At 38.7% G+C, this 23545-nt stretch overlaps 1 pseudogene; it reads right to left on the bottom strand.

The window, feature by feature from the left end:
* Window positions 1–17385: 17385 nt before the first annotated feature.
* LOC137001709 (uncharacterized) lies at window positions 17386–23545 on the bottom strand (annotated as a pseudogene).

Raw genomic sequence — 23545 nt, forward strand, 5'->3', positions numbered from 1 at the left:
AAGTATGAGTATGAGGTTTACAACTACAATTACATATAATTAATATAAATACAATTAATATAAATGTTTGCTTGAGCATTTGTTAACATTAATAAAATGAAGAAATAAATCAAGTAATAAATTAATTAATCAATTAATAGAATATAGAAACGGATTATAATTACAATTAAATATACAAATTTATTAATAGTTAAAGTTAAAATAATAATAGTTTAAAGTTAAAATAATAAAATAAGATCGCCGTATCAATTTCAGTTGTGTTTCGTTCGTGATCGCCGCAAAATTTAACATTTATTATTCATGTCTATTGTTTGTCAAATTTTTTTAATTCTTGGCCGTCTGCCGAAAAACTTTGTTAACACATTTCTTCCTTCTTCGTCTATCTCACGGGTAACGTTTACTTACTCGCACTCTCTCGCACTCTGCGGTCAACATATCAATAATAATCCATATATTATCACAGCACAATGCTCTGAGTTCTTATTGACAATTCAGTCACTGTTACTGTCATTATCTCTAGTCGCTGTATTGAAAATATCCAAGTAAGTGTTTCGATTTCTATAAATTTTCTATTTGCATCTCTTTTATTCTTCATCTTCTTTCTCTTTTTTAATTCTTTGTTTTTGTCTATTTTTTATTGCGCAGGAAATGTGTGAACCATTAAGAAAGAAACCAAAACAAAGTTTCTCAGAAGCTTGGCTTAACGATGAGCGATTTAAATATTGGATAAGCAAAGTAGATAATGACGAAAGTCTTTTTCATTGTCGTGTGTGCAATAAAAATTTTACATGTTATTTGTCGCATGTTATAAGACATGCACAATCTAAATATCATAAAGAGAAAGAAGATCCATTGTTGTTGAAACCAAATAAATCGGAAAAAAGAAAATTTCGACAACAATGGTTAGACATCGATTTTTGTAAGCCATGGCTACGCGAAGTGCCACACGATGTATATTCATTTTCATGTTTCTTTTGTAAAAAAACTATTGTTGGTGGTTTATCGCAAATTTATCGTCACGCAATATGCGATTCGCACAAAAAATTAGCTAAAAATAACAATTCAGAAAGAAACGAATCGAATATCACAGAAGATGAAGTTTTGTCGTTTGATAAACGAAAGAAAGCAGCAGAAATACGATATGCTGCGTTTATCGCCAAAAGAAACATTTCGCATGAAACGGCAAAAGAACTTCTCACATTTTTTTAACAAGTAGGAAAAGATGCTAACGTATTACAAAACATGAGTATGAGTCGGAAGAAATGTACAAATATTATTACGAATGTATTATGTCCTATCGAAACACAGCGTGTGGTCAACAGCATACAAAATACGAAATTTTCAATTTTTATTGACGAAACATCTGATATTTCCAACAAGAAGTGGATGACATTTTTTGTTAGATTTGTTGATCCTGACTCTTTAGAAATTCGGTCGCAATTGGTAAAATTGATAAATATTTATGCACAAAGCAGCAATGCAGAGGAATTATTTCAAGCATTTCAAAGAGAAATGTATAGGTTTCAAATTCCATTTTTAAATATTGTAGCTTTGTCATGTGACAATGCGTCCGTCATGACAGGCAAGCATGAATCTTTTAAAACAAAATTAGAAAAAAAATACAAGAATTTATTAACATTTGTATGCCCATGCCATGCTGCAGCACTAATTTTGCATGTTGCGTGCGCCAAAATTCCGAGTTATTGCGAAGAATTTTTAAAGAAAACCACTAATTACATCAATAATAGTCCAAAACGGATTGCTATATATGATGATTTTAGTGAAAGTATGAAGGAAACAAATCGCAAAATTTTAAAGTTGTGTAATACACGATGGCTTTCTTATCACATTTGTGTTGAAAGAGTTGTTGAGTCTTGGGATACCATCAAGCTTTTTTTTACAGAAATGGCTTTAAACGAGAAGTCGAAATCTGGAAAAGATTTATTATATATGATGCAAAATCATGATCTTAAAGCATATTTTTTTATTTTTAAATCATATTTTATATTTTTTTAATTCTTTTAATGCATATTCCAAGGAATGGAAACGAGGATACATTTATTGCAACCAAAATCAGTAGAGTTTTTAACTACAGTCTGTAAACATTTTTTAAAACCGGAATTATTAAAAAAAGTATGTGACAACATACAATTTTCTCAAAAAGAAAACAAAAATCTCTAGCTGAAATTAATTTGGGATATGAATGCAAAGAATATCTCAACAAATTGGTAAAGGAAGGACATACAGATGTAGTTAAAAATATTCGCGAAAATTGTTTGCAATTTTATGTAATTACTGCTGAAGAGATTTGTAAAAGATTACCAATCAATGACAAATTTTTATTAAAATTGAAAGTTTTCGAAGCAAACACAGCTTTATTTGACTCGGACAGAGAAACATCATTCAACGATGTTTCTTTTATTGCTCAAACTCTCGGCGGTTTTGACACAAATGCATTAAGAAAAGAATGGTTCATATTACATTTAGATTTCACAATACAAGAAAAGAACAATCTTTCATATTTAAGTTTTGATGATATGTGGAAACAAATTTTACAACGTCAGTATCCTATTAATATTAATAAATATAGAAATCTTAAATCTCTTTTGAATGCTGTTAGATCACTTCCCAATTCTAATGCGGATTCAGAAAGAACTTTTTCTCTCCTATCGGACATAAAAACAAAAAAACGAAATAAACTGTCTTTGGAAAGCGTAAATGCCCTTTGCATATTGAAAACCGCATTAAAAGCAAGAAAAGAAAAAATTTTTAACATAAAGATAAATGCTCAGCATTTATCTTTGATGAAATCCGACATTTTATACAGAAATAGTATTAAAAAGGTGACAAGTACTTTTACAGTACACGAAAACGAAAATGTTGACATTGTTGAGCCATCAACATTAATATAATATATTATGTTTTTTTTTTTAATTATTAATATTTAATTTATTGTTTTTAATCTTTTATTTTTTGATAATTTACATATACTTTTTTATTTCTTTTTTTTTAATTTTTATTTAATTAATTTATTTTTTTATTTTTTTATAATTTACATTTATTTACTTATTTCTTTTTTTTTTTAATTTTTAATTAATTTATTTTTTTAAATTTTTTATTTCTTGATTACATTTACTTATTTCTTTTTTTTTAATTTTTAATTTATTTTTTTATTTTTTTATAATAATTTGCATTTATTTATTTCTTCATTTTATTAATGTTGACAAATGCTCAAGCAAACATTTATATTAATTGTATTTATAATAATTATATGTAATTGTAGTTGTAAACCTCATACTCATACTTAAAATTAGAATATATAAATAAATTAATAACATATATAAAATATTAAATATTCCTAAGCTTATTTTTGTCGCAATTAACTCATGTTAATGTTTTAACAGAAAAAATGTTTTTTTACTAAAATTGTAATAATGTTACTTATTTTGTTAATATATTGTGATACATATAATTTTTTATTATAATAATAAAATTTATTAACAATATATAATTTTTATTAGTTTATTTTTATTTTATACATTAATATGAAAATCATATTCGTATGCTGCCAACGCTGCCAAATCTTAGCAGGAGAAAAAAGTCGCGACGTTATCTCAAAACCAGTTTGCTAGACTTGAAAGAAAACGCAAGACTTATGTCCACTCGCTCTACAAGCCGAGCGCACACGGACACGTGACGTAAGCAGTTCTTGGTTGTGTTGGTGGGAACCGTGGAAGCCAAAGTGTACAAATCTCCCAACACTGGTGCTACGTGGTCAGATCTATGATAGGCTTCTAATATTTGTTTTCCTAACATTTTTATGCGATTTGAGTAAGTGATTATATCTTCTTCATTCTTTTGGTACACACTCCCTAATTCCCCTTGTAATTGATAAATCATTTTTGTTCCTCCGAAGATTCGTTTTAAATGTTTAGTTAAATCGGCAACGTTATCAAAATCTTTGTCGAGTATAGTTCGACGGGCTTCGCCTACTATGCGAGTTCGTAAAATTTTAGTGAATTGAGGCTCGACTTCTTCGGGAAGCATGGTTTTGGCTTCCTCGCATCCCTCAATAAAATAGCTCAACGGTATATTTTTACCGTCGAAAAATGGGACGGCTTCTACCGCGTATTTTAAGGTAGCGAACGGATTACCTTGCGACATGGTTTTCTTTATTTTAAGTTTTGTTTCTGAAGTTAAAGGTCCGCCGTTATCAATCCTTTTGATAGTCTTGTCACCGAAATCGCCGGAATTATTCCCGATCACAGAACTTTCTGGGAGGGTTTTATCTAATATTGACCCGTCTGCCGAAAAGTTCAATTCTTTAGATTTACGTTTAGATGGGGGAATAGACGTCGATGTAAAGTGTGAAGTGTGCGGTGTACTTATGGAATTAGAATCTTTATCTCCTCTTAAGGCTGCTTGATACTGTGCTTCTATTTCGTTTTTATTAGAAGTAGACCTTGTTGTCATCCCTATTTTTGAAAAATCGCACTTTTCATCCCGGACGAGCGCCCAATTTTTTCTCTACTAGTGCTGTTACGTCCTAACCTGGAAGGAAAGGGGAGGAGTCAGGTATACGGACGGACGCAACAATAAAAGTATGAATTTGTGGTGTTTGCTCGCTGGTCGGTAAGAGAGGAGGCGACCGCGCGAGCCGAACGATTTCCCTTGGCTGAGAACAGGTCAACGATCGTAATGAGCGATATTACGCTGTTAGAGGTCTCAACCAATCGTTTGTGGTTCCCTTTTCTGGTCAAGAGAATTAACTTTTTTTACCAAGGGCGGAACCTCGTGCAAATTTTCAAAAGGAGAAGTCTTTGAAAGAGAGAGAGAGAGAGAGAGAGAGAGAGAGAGAGAGAGAGAGAGAGAGAGAGAGAGAGAGAGAGATGATTGTGAAAATTAGACTTACTACTTGGATGTCTTCGAAATGTATTTAGATCTCCAATCCTAAAGTCCAGGTGTAGTCGGCCTTGAGGTGTACTTGATTCTTCTGGGATCAGTTAGTGGTATCCGCACTGGGTCGATCGAAGACTGATTGCAGCTGAGAGAAATGAGAGTGAAAGGCCACGGCCGATGAGCGTTATATCCTTCGCGCCGGGAAAACTGATCGGAGGCGTTGCACAGATCCTCGTATTCGTAGTCAAAATAGTTTCTTTGAACACCGATGTATTCTGAATTGTCTTCCGTAACCGGTCTCGTGTACTGGAGAAGTAATTGGCGCGCACGGTATTTTACTCCCCCACGTCGCGTCTTAGATTTGGGCATGAAGGATAATGTCGTCAATCTAAAAATTCCAGGCTAAAAGCGTGCGGTGGTCCGCACCACGATTAGCGGGGATACAGAAACCAAGTACAACGTGCGGTGGTCCGCACCGAAGCAAATAGTTCTGAGTGCTGATTCAGAGAGATAACTGAGTGGTTGGGTGTTAGGTAGGGTGTAGGTTGTACACGAGAAAAGAGATCGAATAGTTTTAACAGACACTTTACTGAATCTATTTTGTTACAAACTCTTACAGTCACTTAAAAATGTTGCAAATTATTTCTAAGTCCCAATATTCAAACTGTTCGGGTAATACTAAAGGTCTCTCTACTAACTGGCTGACTCTCTAACTAAAAACTGCGCTGACTCTCGCTGGGTCCCTTCCTTTTATACTCAGATTTTTTGGTTTTGGAAGGGAGGTATTCCTTAAGATTTTGGATCCTTGAGAAAATCTTAGGGTGGAGGAAAGTAATAAAGATAGATTTTCAATAGGAAATCGAACTTAAGGATAGGCGGGAATAAGGCGAGATACCTGGTGGTGGTATTTAGTGTAGACGCTATAAAATTTTATCGGTGCGGACGTGATCATCGTCGGAAACTCAAAGGACAATTTATCTTATCGGAAATTTCGATATGTGTCTGAAATAATCTTAGTGAGTTTTATGGTTTTATTTTTATTTGTAAAGGCCAAATTTCCATTAAGATATATATATATATATATTTTTTTTTTCTTGATAAGATATGTAACGGACAAATTTCCATTGGGGATCTCTTTGAGTTTTACCGACTGATCGTGAGAAAGTTGCGCAAAGAAGAACCGTGTAGGATGTAGGACGTAACAATTGCTTGATACACTTTTCTTTAAAATGACGTCGGTTAATGCTGCAAACGTAATAAACATGACTATATTTTAATAATTAAAACTAAAACAGGCTTTAAATTCGATAATAGAGATTTAAAAAATTTTTTTTTTATTTATTTAAAAAATAGAACATATATTGATTATCAGAGATCGGTGTACAAATTTAACAGTCTCACGTAGACTAACAAATTAATTTCTTTAAGAAAAATTATAATTTCGCACTAACATCCCGCGACGGCTCTCTATGCCTTTCTATTATATTAATTGATTGTTATATTGATTATGATGTATGAAAAGAGATTATCGAGAAGTATTTTTGCATAAAATTACAAAGTACAAAAATTCAATTTTAAGGGTAGTGGTGGGGTAACTCGAAAAACTTGGATTTTTCGATAATTATCTGTACGCAGTTTTGTAGACATAAAAAAAGGTGCAACTTTTGTTTAAACTTTTTTTCGATGTCTCTCATTGTTCCGAAGTTATTCCGAAAAAAAGAAAAATCTGAATTTTTTTCAAGGGGTGATTCACCCCCTCAAAGTGTAATACGGCACGAATAAAAAATAGTTTTGTGTTACGGATGAACTACTCTACTTGCACGCTAAATTGCAGAATTTTCTGAATTTCCGGGTTGCCTAACGTTCCTTGTAAGCTAAGATAAAGATTCCTGAAACGGGACTTATAAGTGGAGGGCGTGGACTTCGGGTCACCGATTTTGAAAAGGCTTATGTTATAAATTGCGGCAAAATTAAGTCCCCTATCGAAAGTCGTCACTATTTTGTTATTTATTGACATTTGTTAGTTTCGTTGCGTGCGTTGTAAAATTGAGACGTGTACGATTCATTATAAAACGATATACACTACAAAAACGTGCAGAAATTGTTAAAATGTTTTTCGAAAACAAATCTTCGGTTATTTTAGCTCAACGTGCTTTTCGTGCAAAATATCGAGGTCGAAAGGCTCCAGATGGAAAGACATTTCGGCGTTTATCAAATGTATCTTGCAAAGCGGTGTTGTGACCGATGTCAAGCGTGGTGGCAGACATCGTACGGGCCGCTCAGGAGAAAACATTGAACGTGTTCGTGAGGATGTAAGGCGCCGACAAAGAACGTCAACAAAAAAGCGTGCAACACAGTTGGAATTGTCTGACAGGACTTTGAGACGAATTCTGCACACGGATTTGCAAATGTATCCATACAAAATTCAAATTGCAAATAAACTTTTGCCACTGGACCAATCAAAGCGTTTGGAATACGCACAAACCGTTGTAAACTTGGTGCAAACTGAGCCAAATTTTTGGAAAAATCTCATAATGAACGACGAAGCTCACTTCTGTCTTACTGGCGCTGTAAACAAACAAAAGTCGATATTGGGGGACGGAAAATCCTCGTGTCATTCACGAACATGTGCAGTTTGATAAAAAAGTCGCTGTTTGGTGTGGAATTTGCTCTGAAAAGATCATCTGGAGCCATTTTTCTTTGAAGATGATTGTCCACGCACTCTTGAAAACCAGCATTTGTGCAGAAATTGCACAAATTATCATCGAGACGCTGCACAAAGTCATGGAAAATGCCCAGAAAAGAGCCGAACAATGCATCAATGCTCGCGGTGATTATTTGCCCGATATCATCTTTCGAACTTAGATACCAATACAATTGTAACAGACTCAGTAAATAATTTTTACAAAATTTTAAAAATATTTTTTATTTAAAAACTTTTAATTAAAAAACGACATCGGGGATGGATATGAAAAACGGATACGTCAAACTGTGTACTGTCAATTACATTTTCCCGCTCTGAGACGGCGTTGCTGTTTTTCGAATCTCTACAGTTATAATTGCACGAATATTGAGAGGTGAAGCACGCATGTCCGGTATGCCTGACATGTTCGACGAGACGCGTGTAACTTCATGTGAGAAGGCATTCCTGTCCCCGTGTGTACATAGTATATGTATACAGTACGTTTTTTTCACATTTTGGATATTCCATGTATATACATAGAATAACGAATGTTTACTGGGTAATAAACAATTTTTATTCATTCGGATATTTATCTACCCAATTTTTGAACAATCAGTTTATCTAAATTCCCTGTGTTGGGATTTAGATATTAAACTGATAGAAAAAGTTATTACATCTTCAATGTTATTACCCGCCTTTTGCAAGTTTTATATAATTTTCATGATTAAAACTTAAATACGAGATAGATAGCGCATAATGCGTCACATAGCGGCAAGCGAACGAACTAATGACTGATTCGGTGTTATGTATATCCATACCATGGTATAAAGACAAGGGTATGCTCATGCGCATGACCAATCAGCGGTTTTGTTCTTGATTACGTCATAACAAGCGCCAAATTTAAAGCATATAAATTTGACATTAGTAATTTTAAAAGAATTTTTGGTTAAATAATATATTAATTTGATTAGTGTGAATAATGGATTATATATATATATATATATATAGAAATAATCTAATTTTAAATGCAGGTATAGGATTAATCAACACACACACACACACATTAATACTAGAATTTTATTTTTTTATTAATAAATTTAATTAATTTTTTTTTTGTTTTCTTAGTTTTGAAGCAACAAGTTCTTTATTTATTTTGTTAATTCTAATATAAGTTCTAGTCCTAATTAGGCATAATATCACCTCTTTCGGAATATCGGCGTGTAATTTAGGTGATATTAAGTTGTACAAAGTTTTAAAAATATATTTTTCCTTACGTAGAATTGTACCGTGGAATTTTTCAAATTCTGTATTTACTATCCTAGCAGTCTGCAACCACTGTTCCGAGGGATACATACATTTTCCGCGTGAAATAAATTGAAGCCAACTTATATCGCTGGGAACATCCATGTGTCTCGTTTCTAAACCTAGTGTGCTATATTTGTTTTTAAACCGAAATGCAACGTATCCTGCTACATATTTTAATGCCTCTTCTTCTATGATGTCACTTATATCTAATTTATCTAACGATAACAATAGCTGTTCTTCTTCATAAGTTGGAGTGAAAGAACATAGTTCAAATGAAATACAATTATTATTTTCGCATACGCACGATTTATTGCAGCAATGCATAGATTCTTCTTCATTGATTTGTTCCCTACTATCTAACGATGCTTGCATATTTATTAACAAAGATTCGTCAAGATCGGGAGAAGAATGGTCAATTTCTTCGCTTTCTTGAATATTTGATTTTGATGATAACAAATCACTTGAATGTTTACCTAAAATATAGCGCTTTAAACGAAATTTGAAGTCTAGAGCATTCGGGTGATCGTAAGTGGCTCCCAATGATCGGATAAAAGAAAAGAAGTGTTCCAGTAAGTCCTGGTTTAAGCGGTACGTCGTTATGTAAGAAATATCGTAGATGTCATATTTCTCCTGTAAGTACGGCAGTAACTGTTGCAAGGAAGTGTTGCTTACGCAAATTCCTTTTTGAAAGCTCAATATATTCTTATGCTTTCCGATTCGGCATTCGCTTATAAATGCAGTCATTTGATCTAATATTTCATTTTGTTTCTGGATATGCACACCATAAGCACATTTTCCTTCTACTTTATAAAACTTGGATTTAGCATTGAATACGTCGAACCAGTCATTGCAGAGCTGAATAAACATAACGGTATCTTGAACCTCAATGTTTTGCAAAAAGCCTTTTTCAGAACACCATCTTATTGCATGTGCTGTTGTATTAGACAGTAGCTGCGCAGCAGGCAAAACCTTTTGCCTATCTGAACCTTGTACGGTTAAATGATCATCTGTAATTTTGTGTGCTATTTTCAAATCTTTAGAATTTAAAGATATCAATTTCTGAATAACTGAGCTTTCTATTTTTTTTTCCTTTCCAATAGAAACCATCATCAAGAAAATAAATTTCTTAGCAACTTCAATAGATGCGGCATATCTGCAAACACAAATATTTGCAAGTCATTGCAAACTGGATTCTGAAAATAACATTTTTTAGGATGCATGCCAATCTCTAATTCCAACCACAATTTCATATTTCCTGGTCCCATATCACTCGTTACAGCTACCACTGTATATTCAGAATCATGCAATTTTGAAATGATCTCAAAAAGAGTGCTTACATCCATCGATTTATCATACTGATAATAAATAGGCTGTTTCCAGCTCGAGAAAAGGCTACGTACCATTACGCATTGACAGGTCCTATGAGGACCAATAACTTGTTCTGTTTCCCGATCTATACTTATTTTATTACTTAAATACATTTCGTCAAATGTAAGCACAACTAGTTTTTCGACATCAGACATGCATTTTTTCTTAACTTTCATCACATCAAACACAACAAAAAGAACACCTGTCTCAATACGAACTCGGTTTGCCCACCTTCGAAGTGTTGACAAGCCAGGAAGCGGTATTTTCATGACATTTTTCATGTATCGGTATCCCTTTGGGCTTGCACACCGCAACGATACAGCATTCGCGATGTCTACGGAAGACCACTTGACTTTACTCAATGATGGATTTAACAGAAGTCGGATCTGTCCTGGAGTAAAAAATTTTCCCAGCAGCTCATACATTCTGTTTTCGAAGCGTTCATTTTCTGTTTTTATCCGTTGTTCAAGTTCGTAAACCTTTGCTTTCATCGCAGCGTTCTCGAGTAAAATGTCTTCTCTGAAAATATAAAATAAAATTAATAAAGTAAGTATATATAATTGTAATTAGTAAGTATATAATTGTAAATTTCTTCAAAGATTTACTATGATTTAATGCTTTTTTTATTACATTGTGTCTTATAAAACTTACATTTTAGAAAATGGCAACACTTTATTATCTGTGGATACTGTGGATGATGAAGCATCACCAGATACTGGCGAAGACACTGGAAATGCTTCAATAGTTATTGGAACGTCACTGGTTCCTGACAAAGGCACTACTTCAGTCAACGAAGCATCACTCGACATTTGCTGAGACATTTCTTCGTGGAATGTATTTGCAACTGATACTGGTAGAGGCACTGCTGTATAAGAGGCTCTTGCAGTTGACAAAGCTGCCTGATCAAACTCATCCTTGGTTAAAACACTAGATGTTGGAGGAAGATGCAATGTAGGAATAGCATCCAAATGTAACTTTCTCCCTTTACAAGGACTATAATGAAGCATTTGTTGCTGCAAAGACTTCACGAAGCACGTTTCATCAAAATGCTTAGAACATATCCTAGCTAGACAAACAAAAAAATAAACTTATATTATTAATAATGTTGGTGTACAATTTGCATAGTGTCGGTATATAATTTGCTTACAACAATTCCTTATAAAGAGAACAAGTCAGTTGCAAATACATTCCACGAAGAAATGTCTCAGGAAAACGTTTTTTAGAAGTTGCAAAAATACTTTAAATTCAAAGTTTTGCTGTAAATTTTTACAATTTTACTGCAAACTTTTAGTTCTATTACTAAATTTTTTAGGTTAACTACGAAGTAAAGCTACTAATAAAAAATATTTTCGCGAAGTTAAAAGGCGTTTACCGTTAGGGATTAAGAACAAAAAGTTGTAATAGTTGTTGTAAAAAGAGTGTTTGCTCTTAATAAATAAATAAATAACAAAACTTACCAGTTTAAACGTTCACATCTTTTCCGCATTCTTTGCGCCACTGTTCAGCAATTTCGAGGTCTTTTGGAAAAGTAAAATATTTAATATTACTTTTCTCAATTTTCCTCGTTTTTGCCAAATAATTACCGCATCCTTTCACTGTACAAGTCATCGTAAAAACTTTAGCTCTTCGATTTGTGCTATGCATGGACGCTATATGAATTACGGCCGAGAACAACCAATCGCGTTCTCGCATCAAAACCAACCAATCCGCGTATACCAAAATGTGACGTAGTCAAAAACATGCGCGGCACAAGACCAGTTTTAAATAAATAATGAGCATACCCTTGTTTTTATACCATGATCCATACGATATTCTATGTATATTCATAAATGTACCTACATCAGCGTATATCGTATGTATGTACGTTACATGTATATACATGGAATGTACACGAGTATATTCTATGTATATACAGGCAGCGATCTCGTTCGAATATACATTTTATGTATATCCATAAATGTACCTACATCAGCGTATATCGTATGTATGTACTGTGACGTGATGCTTTTCGTCGCGCCCGTCACAAGGGCAGTAGCCCGGCCGAAGGGGGCGGAATTTGGAGTTGCGTCCCCCCGGTCGAAGAGGGAGCGATTTCTCCCGCTTCAACAGGTCTCGCGCTCTTATTTAAATTGTAATAATTACCGACAAGCTTAGAATTCTAACGTTAGGGTGTATGGCCAAAATTTATCGTCTTGTGTAACTAACGTCAAGAAGAAGCAAACGCCGTAGGATTTTGGAAGATGACCTCGACAGTGGAGAGAAAGCCCGAAAAACATACGAAACCAAGGTCATGCATCGAGTCTCGCGTTGAACATTGTCGTGATAGCAGTTACCGATCCTCCAACTTTACAGGACCGAGGTTACGGGGAAGCCCCGACAAGGTCCAGATAGAGGGAGCACTGCAGTGCGACCGGATGCCGGATGACGTTGCCGCCATCACCGAGAGTCCAAACAGACGGTCGGTGTAGCCTCGGCCTGGCCAGCCGGGCAGATCGAACCGAAAGACATCTAACTAAGAGAGATTCATTTCAAATTATCGGTTGTTGGCGAGCACGAGAAAGAATAAACAATTGACGAGGTCGAAACTGTTTACGATCGACAGGCAACTCGAGAAAAAATTATAAACAGAGTGCGCTGACCGATGCGTAAAGACTCGACATGAGCTAGGGAGACCTCAGAGAAATCACTGTTCGACGAGCCAGCAACCGGGAAGGAGCAGCTCCAGAAAGAAGGTCCTGACAAGCGTAGCCGTACCGTCTTTGTAAAACCATCACCCAAGGTAGCTATAATCTGGTAATACCGGCCAAAGCGGACGCCTCCGACGAATTTAGTTACCTCAAGAACGTTGCAATTATTCTTAATTATCGAAATAAGAAGTGCCGATACCGCTTCCCGTGAATTTCAGAGTCGGAGGTTAGCTGGTTACCGGTTACCGTAGCCCTCTTCAAAACGCTGAGCCGTCGACAGTCCGAACGCTCGTAATCCGAGAAAGACATATCGTTACCGTCTCCGTCTTACCGGAGTTATCAGTTACCGTTGCCGGATTATATTGTTACCGTCTCCGTCTTGCCGGTGTTACGTGTTACCGTTGACGTTGTTTTGGGGGAATACCGTTTGATAGAGAATTCGAGTCGCGGAATTTGCGTGGAGTGCAGTACCGTTTCGCAGCGAGAGTTAAAATTTCGGCCTTGTGGCGTAACGATCAACTCGTCGCGGAAACTTGAGTGCCTCTATCGAAATTACCATTGAGATTACCTTTTTGTCGGCTACTGAAATTCATGTATTACCGTTAGTACGGATTTGGCCTTGGAACGTCGTCTCTGGGCGAGATTCCGGATTCACGCCTTTAACGAAATTGGACGTCTCTGGCAGGACGCCCTCTGTCTCCGAGTCTTTCGGTGTTATTGTTTTGGAGCCTGTTCTGGAGCGTTGTTTCGTAGCGGAATCTTGGAGGTCGCAGTTTTGGAGGAGACTGGAGCGTATCTGGCAAATCTATTACCGTATCGTTTATCGTACCGTTTTGCTGAGTATTGTTTTGCGTATCGTTTCAATTGCCGTTTCTAAGTGTCGTTTTGCGTTCCGATTATCGTGTTTGAATATCGTCGTGCGTAACGTTTTCGGCTACTGTTTTGCGTATCGTTCTCTCAGTATCCTTTGAGTCCTGTTTTGATTGCCGCTTCTAAATATCGTTTAGCGTGCCGTTGTCGATTGCCGTTTTTGCGTATCGTTTCCAAATATCGTTTTGAGTACCGTTTCGACTGTTGTTTTCGAGTACCGTTTCTTGAATGTCGTTCTTGGATACCGTCTAGAGTATCGTTTTTGGAAGTATCGTTCTTGGTTATCGTTTTCCGAATAATATCAATTTGAGTATTGTTTTCTGTGGCGCATTGTTTGGCGAATATTGTATTTTGATTTGCGTGCGATACCGTCTCTCTTAAAAAAATTCTGTAGCTTGTTCTGCCATGTTAATTTTCAATGATTCTTTAATAATGTGTTATTAACTTTTATTGTTAAACGTGGTGTTTTTCTGACGACATCTCTTCAGAATCTCCAATAGAAATCAAAGAACTACGCCCCTCTGCCATATACTGAGCGGGGAGCGGCCGGACATATCGAGTCATTTATTGAAGTTACCATTACCACGGTGCAATTATACGCACCTGGCGCCCATTTTCAGATACCGACTTTTTGTGTTACCGCTGTTACCGAATCGAGCATTTATTGCCGATACCGCGAGTTACCGAATCGTGCATTTACTACCGATACCGCGTAAGTTACCTAACTCCCGAAGAACGTGGAGAACCGCAGATTACCGATTTCCATTGGGCGTGCTCCCTCGGATCTGGCGTGATTCCGAGGCTAGTTCACGTCGCAGTACGTTACATGTACTGGGTGATTCGAAAGGTCAGGTCAACCAACTAGGAGATGAAAGAGGAGTTTGAGTAGAATAAATAATGTAAATAAACTTTTTTGATATTTGCTATAGTTTAGTAAATATTGCACTTTATGCGTACAGAAAGCGTAAAACTCCTTCAATAATATTTTTCCTCTGTGTGACGTATTACATAGTAGAATTTGTATGACCTTCAATAGCGTTTTCACTGATAACGACACAGCAAGTATGAACAGAGTACGAATGCGGCAAACAATTAGATCACAACATTACGCACTCAACGCAAACAATCTAAAAAACGTACTCTGAGCAAAAACTTCATAAAAGAATGTTTTTTTTTATACTCATTATGATTTAGTAAATCCATGCCTCGCTTAAAAGACGACAGTATTCAACTAGCAATAAAGAAGACAAGTTATAACAAGCAAATAAAGAAGAGAATTGGATAATTTAAATCACGAAATTCAAGTGCGCGCTGAATTATGCTTGCGTAATAGAGGGCAGCATTTTGAACATCTGCTTTAATGATCGCAAAAAAACATTATGTGTCATTCAATGTATTGTTTATTTTGTAGTTAAAATATAACACACATTTTCTATACACTCATATAAAGTGCAATTATTTACTAAACTATAGCGAATATCAAAAAAGTTTATTTACATTATTTATTCCACTCAAATTCCTCTTTCATCTTCTAGTTAGTTGACTTGACTTTTCGAATCACGCGGTATATACATGGAATGTACACGAGATATATTCTATGTATATACAGGCAGCGATCTCGTTCGAATATACATTGTATGTATATCCATACAATATTCTATGTATATCCATAAATGTATCTACCTCAGCGTATATCGTATGTATGTACGTTACATGTATATACATGAAATGTACACGAGGTGTATTCTATGTATATACAAGCAGCGATCTCGTTCGAATATACATTATATGTATATCTATAAGATATCTTATGTATATCCACAAATGTATCTACATCAGCATATATCATATGTATGTACATAGTATATACAATACATTTTTTTCACATTATAGATATTTCATGTATATACAGGGTATTCCCAATGGGAATGTGTTGAAAGTAAACGGTTATATATCCCCTCCTCGATTTCGGTAACTGTTTTACCGACTAGGGTCCGCTACCTAAGACCCGTCAATTTCATTTGAACCGTCGTATAAACCGATTTGTGAGTTATAGGATGGACGCGCTAAGCATCGAAGAAAAAGTGTTTCTCATCGAGTGCTTCTATAGTAGAGGCAAAAACTATAGTCAAGCGTATCGTGGATTCCGTAGTAAATATGGATCTAAAAAAGTTTCAAGCGAAACAATACTCAGAAGGTATGTTTTTGATACTTTTTACCCACGCTCCCTCTCCCTGGAATCGCGTCATCATTCCAATGTTGGTTAGGTGAAATTTTATTTTTATTTGTCGATATTTTTTGGCAGGATTATTGATAATTTTGGTATGTATGGCACTTTGAACGATCGTAGACATGATTTACCTGGTCCATCTCGTACCGTTACAATGGACGAAACAATTGATGACGTTAGAAATTATTTTGACAAAAATCCAAACACCTCGATTAGGAAAGCTGCTCAGGTTTTGGATTTAAAGCGAGAAACTCTCCGAAAAATAATGAGAGACGTCATTAAACTGCATCCCTACAAAATCACTACACATCAATTGCTGACGGAGAAAGCGATGGAAAAACGAGTTGAGTTTTGTAAGGTGATAACCAATATGTTTGAAAGTGAGGAACTCGATGAAAAACAAATAATATTTACGGATGAAGTTCACTTTTGGTTAAACGGATATGTCAACAAACAAAATTATCGGTTTTGGGGACAGGAAAATCCAAACGTGTCTATTGCCGTTTCTCTTCATCCTCAAAAGGTTTCCGCGTGGGCTGCAATTTCTGTAAAAGGGGTCTACCTGCAATTTTTTGAAGGAACTGTAACTAGTCAAAGTTATAAAGAATTATTGGAGACTAAATTCTTTCCCCATGCAAAGAAACGCGGATTAGTAAAGAACTTCTATTTTATGCAGGATGGCGCGACCCCACATCGTACACGCGAAGTCTTTGAATCGATACATGAAGTGTATGGCAACAGAGTAATTGGATTAGGATACCCGAAATTTGCTCATGGAGGTCTGGAATGGCCTCCTTATTCACCTGATTTGAACCCGTGTGATTTTTTTCTTTGGGGTCACCTCAAAGACAAATGTTACGCCATACAACCTCAAAACACCGCAGAGCTTATAAATAATATTAAAAAATGCACTCGCAGCATTCCTACATCTATGTTAGATAATGTATTTCAAAGTTTTTGCAAACGATTGCAGTTCTGTGCTAATTCTAATGGACAACACTTTGAAAACATATACCATTAATTCATATGCGCAAGCAAAATTTTTCTTTTTTTTAATATTGTGTATTTCAATTGTTAAATTATTATATTTCTTTTTCATATATATGGTAATAAAATTGACAAGTTTTCTCTACAAAATGGCGTTTAATTCATTTTATTCGGCCTATTTGTTACGAAGTAATAACTATTTACTTTCAACACATTCTCATTGGTCACCCTGTACATAGGACATCAAATGTTTACTGGGTTCTCGCTGATTTTTAAGTAAAGTAGGAGCATTTTGTAATTTTCTAATTAAAATTTTTACCTAGCGATAAAAGTAAACGTCGCAAGGTTGACAAAGCGGCGTACACTTCGGAGGAATAAATTTCAAGGTACAAGTTATTTCCCCAAAATCAGTTTCAAATATTTCGTCATACAGATTGCAATCTGTTTGTCCCTCCCACGAATTATTAATTACCATAAAATTATTTTTTTTTACATATGGTACAAGGACATTTTCCAAAAATTGTTTATACAATTCTTTCGTTAATTTTTATTATTATTTTTTTTTTTTATTTGATTTAGAGGCCAGAAGGGACCACCAGGGGCGAGAAAATCTTCAAAAGACACCTTCCGTCGTACAAAGACTGTGGATTGCAAGCCCACAGCCTGACAGGAAGTAGTGTTGGATTCACCGCCTGTCCTAATCTCGGTCAGGATCAGACGGTGCCTACCAACTAAAACCTCGCCTCGGACAAAACCCTCGTACGTCGGCCGTAGTAGGGAAAGGGCCAGGTCTTACGAGCTAGCGCATTTCTCCTGATCTTTTTCTAGGCTGTCCTTACCAGGATCCAGAACCCAGACAGTCAGGTGTTCGTCCTGTCTTCCCTGTCCCCGCTATCTCCTTCACGGACCTGTTGAGGGTCCTGGTTTTGGTGATCCTGACCGGTTAGGGTCAGGACCGCGCGCCTTTTATAAGTTCGCCTGAGGGGAACTTATGGAGTCCTGCCTCGGCCTCTTCCCCTCCCCGAAGCTAAGTCCCGCCGTCTCCATCTCCATTTCTGGAGACGAGAGAAACAATTTGGTTCGCGCACCCCCCACTGTCATTTGCCGCGACACTTCCGCGCACAACATTCCTCGAAGGAAAGATGGGAGGACACTCTGCACTACCAGTTCTATGTCCTGACGGTCGTTTGTTCAGGGCGCAGACGGGACAGTGCGGTCTCTTCCTGCACGTCCCCGCTGTGTGGCCCTTTACACCACACCTATAGCAACAGCGGGCCCGATCCACGTTGGATGGACACCGCTGCTGCACATGTTCTCGGCCCAGGCATCTATAGCACTGGGCCGGACTGCTCTGAAGGAGCTCGACGCGTACAAGGGCCCATCCGATATCCAAGGACCTCGCCTCAACAAGTTTGAGAGCTGCGGGGCATTAGGCCCAGGCCAGGTTAAGGCCCCTGCGACCCGTGACCTGGATCCTTCCCAGTCTTATCTCCTCCTTCTCGCATCCTCCCTCTTGGGAGATTGCGGCGACGATCTCCTCCCGGGTGATGGACTCCTCCAGCCCTGTGAGTCTGATATCTATCCTTCTCGAGGATTTGGAGATCCTAATCTCACCCGGTTGGTCCGCCGTTGCCTCCTTCATCCGGATTGCCAGGGCGTCGGCCTTCATCCTGGATTTTTCGCCAGGAATCTCCAGGAGAATTCCGCCGTTCCTGGCTTTCCTCATCTTCAAGGACTTGATGTCCAGGTCCTTGAGGTTAATCCTCTCCCTTGCCGTCTTCAGGACATCTGCATAACTACCCGTGGCAGTAGTAACTGCCACTGCGGCAGTACGGGGGAGTCTCCTCCTCATTCTGGCGTGGGAAGGTTTGGCCCTCGAGGGTTGAGCCGCCCGCGCCTTGTCCTCCTTTGTGGTAGGGGGAGGAAGGGATAAAGGAAGCCCCCGTGGCCCCTCCCCCTTCTTTCCTTTGCTTCCTTTCCCCACCATGGTCTACTCTGTGGGTGGTTCCGCTTCCAAAGAAGGGAGGTCGGGCCCTCCGCCCAGTGGGTCCGTGCCCGGTATGTCCTCCACCCCTGAGGGTAGGGCGGGCACCCAGGAGACGGTTTTCCCTTTTTTCTTTTTTTTTTTCTTCCTTCCCTCGTCACACATTGAGGCAGGAGCGGTTTGTCCGCCCACCTCAAACACGCGCAATCCTATCATCCAACCTATTGATGGATTCTTTCATAGAGGCCAATGATCTGTTGACTTCCATGAGGATCCTCATCCCCACCCCACCATCGCCCGGAGAATGGCGAAGGGTATCCTCCTCCATATCCACTGTGGGGTCAGTCAGAGGGACGGATGCGGTGCCGCACCCCTCCGAACGCCCACGGTTCCCTTCCCAGGGTTGGGGACCTAGTGTCCCTAATGAAAGGCCCCTCCCCGCTCTGAGGATTAGCCTTGAGAAAGCAGATTGCGCTCTCCGTTTTCAATAGCTTCCTCAAGAATGACTCATTTTGGGCCCTGTATGCTGTGTTATCCCCTTCTAGGGCATTTACACGGGAACGCTAGAAACCCAGGTCACCCACCTTATTTGCCCTGTTCGTAAGGGTCTTTAACATTTTCCTCAGCAGGTAAACATTTACCTTAATTGATCCGCTGAGAGATCCCTTCATGTTCGAGGATTTTGCGCGTGCATCTTCAATTTCATCTAGACATTTGTCCGCGTAAACCACTATTTCTCTGGATGTTCCCCTTTCCATTTGTTTGAGTCTATGCTCAACCGCATCACGCTGTCCTCCAGTAAGAGGTGGGGAACGAACCATTAACATGGAGGTCCCCGCTGTCTCCTTGTCCTCCTCTACAGAAAGGGTGGCCTTACCCTTTTTTCGGGCTCGCTCTTCCCCCCCCCCCCCACTTCGGATTTGCCCGAAGTAGAGAGGGCCTTGAATGGGCCCGATCCATCCTTTCTCGGGCGGCCCTCAATGGAGTAGGGGGAGGCGGAACGATCTCCCTCCACTAGTCCGAGAGACAGGTCTGGAAGGACTTGCCTCCTCTCCCGAGTCCTCTCTTTTCTCGTCCAGTCCCCAATCCGGGTTCCCTGCCCTACTTGAAAGTTGGGGAGTGGCATCTTCCTTCTCGGAGTAATTGACCAACTCCACCATCTCCATGGCGAGTTCCTTGTCCCTCACTTCTTTCTTCCCCCTTGTGGAAGCTAGCTCCTTCTTCACTCGACCGTTGCCGGGGGCCAACTTCTCATGGGACACTACTCTGGACCTAAAGCCCGACTCCGAAGAGTCTAAATCCCCACTTCTGTCCTTTCCCTTTTCCTTAATTGGGGAGTCTTTACCCCCCCCCCCTCTAAGATGGATGGAGGTATGGTCCGCTTTACGCGGGGACTCACGCACAAGGCATCCGTATTCGTACGGTATGCCCGCTTTCCTTAGGGACATCACCGCCTTCTAAACGCTCACATGTTTTCTCAGTTCACTACCCAGTAGGTCACCGCTCGCCGCAAGCACAACACACGCATTCAGGTAAGTATCCCTATGTATAGGATCCCTCTCTCGACACCCACCTTTATAGCTGATCCAGACCTGGATAAAAGTCTCAACCAATTCCCTTCTCGTTGTGTGGACAGTCCTCTCACCAACCCGTAGCTTCTCCGTCACAAGAAGATCCCAGGACTTGTCGGAGCTGCACCGACAATCTGCTTTCCCACACCCAAGTCTGTCTGTAATAAAGAACAACCAACACAAATTGCGTATATGGGTCCGGTGTTTTCCCGGAAGTTGACGCGTCAAACGCACAGCTTGCTTAAACAGCCTATAGGCTGAACCGATCACCATGTTGACTGCCAGGCTCGGTGAACACCCGACAGTTAGCCCGCAGGATGACGACGCAGCAGCAGCCGGGACAAGACCGCCACTACGCCGACCATTGGAGGTCCGAATCCCCTGTGATGGTAAACTTTGTCCTTTATTCATGTCCATTTCAGCATACATAAATTGGTTTTTTGACAGTGTGTCCTTCACCAAATTTATTTTCAGAGTTTTTCCTCTCTTAGGCCGACTGCCCACACAGGGCTGACGAGCTCGGCCTGCCCGTGGTGCTCTTGAACCCTGATACCTCGCCCCGGGCTTTCCCAAAGATAAGACCTAAGGTACTGCCCCAGGGGTCATTGGATCAGGGAGCTTTGGCACCACGACAAGGTGGCACACCGTCGTCAAAGTTTCGTTAATTTTCCTGATTTGGAGCAAGTAACCACAACATTTTTAAATTCTGTTGTTAGTTTTTGGATTTTTTTGGAAACTATTGGACCAAATTTATTCGTAAGCTTTTGTAGGCACAGATAGACTAGTGGAAGCAACTTGCCTGACGCAGTTACACATTATTGTGCGGTATAGGAATAAGTTAATTTGTTTAAACTTTGTTTCTTCACAAGTACAGTTTTCACTCCTTGAAAATCCAATGATCTATTATAAGTCATCTCGTATTGACAACCAGTTTGGTCCGTATTAATCACAAAGTCCAAATCAAATTTAGGAATCAGATACTTCGTTTGCCTCCGAAATTTTTCTACAGCCTCCACTGTTTCTTCGAGAGTAGCGATGTCTCTTTTGTTCACGAATTTTGTGATTTTTCGCTGTTTTATTTTATATTTCCGCTCAAAGACTTTGATCCATGTAGAACTGGCTTCAAACCGAAAGTCTTCCGAAAGAAAAGGGAAAGCTGCTGCCATCGCCCACTGCTACAATGTTCTTGTTGTAACCTGTAAATACTTTATTCACGTAAAATATATATTACGTGGAAAATATTTACATTATATCATATAAATAATATAAATACAATAAATTTGTTGTTTTTTAAAATTATTTTTCACATCTTTATCTGCTCCAAATAGCGTCTTGCTTCAATAAAACGATCAAAAGTTTCAGAATCGATTATTCTTAAATTATCGATCCGTGTTCTACCTTTTTGAACATCTTCCTTCCATCGCTGAAGATAATCTTTTCGTTTTAAGCGACGGGCACCGTGTTTCTGCAGAGTGGTCAAATTCTATTTCGGATGTGCCTGGGCCAAAGCAACAACGTTTTCTTTATATTCCAACGAAATATATTCGACAGAAGGTTGTTCATAATCTTCTGGAATATAATCTGCATCGAGCGTTGGATCATCAGTACACTGGAAAAAATATTTTTTACAACTTCTTACAATTATTAAAAAATTGAATAAAAATTATTGCAATAATAAAAAAAAAACAATTATACATATTATGGGCGTAATGCCTTTAGGATGTGTTTGAACTGGTGAGAAACTTGTGAGAATCAATTTATTAGAAAATATATATTTTATTTTCTTCGTCAGAGAAGTATGTACATACAGTTGTAAAGCTATATTGTGTTTGAGCGTTTATTGCACCAAAGGCACTTTCTCGGCAAATGTGTAAGGCCGAGAAGTTAAAATAAAAATTGACGGGCTCGATAAGATATTACCAGCCGCGTCTTGGTATATTGAACGGGTTTTAAGGACGGTTCGATAGATGAAGCTCGTTGTAACCTTTTCTCTGGTGTTGGAGAAACTCCGTTCGGAAAGTGGTCTTCCGTATTGCAGCTGCTCTCCGAGCACGCCCTAGGCGGCGAGGTTTGGATTACGATGGATCGAGTCTCCGGTGTGTTTGATGATGCGACCGTCTCGGCTCTCGATGCAACAGAGTGTTCTGTGTACCGAGGAGAGAGAGGTCTCTGAATGCGAATATCCCCAGCGACAAGAGTATCCCTTGGTGGCCGAGTCAGCCGGACACAGAACTCTAGAGGAATTAATTTCCAAGCGAGAGTCTGTGAGAGCGATGGCGGTGCTGGTGAATCAACGGGCCGCTTAGATGAAGTGTGCGGCTGAAGCTGGGACTCTGTTTTTCTTTTGCGTGCCTTTCGAGGCACTGTGAGAAAAACGGCGAGGTAATTAGCCTTTGGTTACTCTCTGCTACTGCAGAGTTATTACTCAGCTCAAGGGCCCTAGTAGAGAGCTCACCTTGAAGCGAGTGAGTGAGGAAAAGCTTGTGTCGAAGCTCTTTTATATTACGTTGATCGATTCTCGATCGCGAGAGAGTCTTACACCGCCTGCACAACCCTGTGGTGTATCTGCAGGCTCAGAACTCGGCAGAGGCCCTGCAGCGCGTAGCGGCGCCACGGCGTACTAGGCCGCTTCAGTGCAGCGGTGTGGCGGTATGCCGCCACACATATCTCTTCAAAATTTCCGTCATCGCTTTCATCGAACAAAATCAATTGTTCGTCCGCAATAACAACGCACTTATTTAATACATTTATTGTTGCTTTACTTATTTCTTCTGCCATGGCCAAAGAAACAAAACTGATTTTTTGAGGAGGATTATTTGTTAACAGGTTTTGTTCTTTGTAAATAGATATAACAGCAAGAAAATCGTTCGTAAATTCTCCTTTGAAATTTTCGTCCAAAAAAGATCTTACTTCGATATCCGAAAGTTCTTTACTAGTCGAAGGTCCTGCGTCTTCTTCCAT

This window comes from Linepithema humile, chromosome 8 (genome assembly GCF_040581485.1).
Source record: "Linepithema humile isolate Giens D197 chromosome 8, Lhum_UNIL_v1.0, whole genome shotgun sequence".
Classification (NCBI taxonomy): Eukaryota; Metazoa; Arthropoda; class Insecta; order Hymenoptera; family Formicidae; genus Linepithema; species Linepithema humile.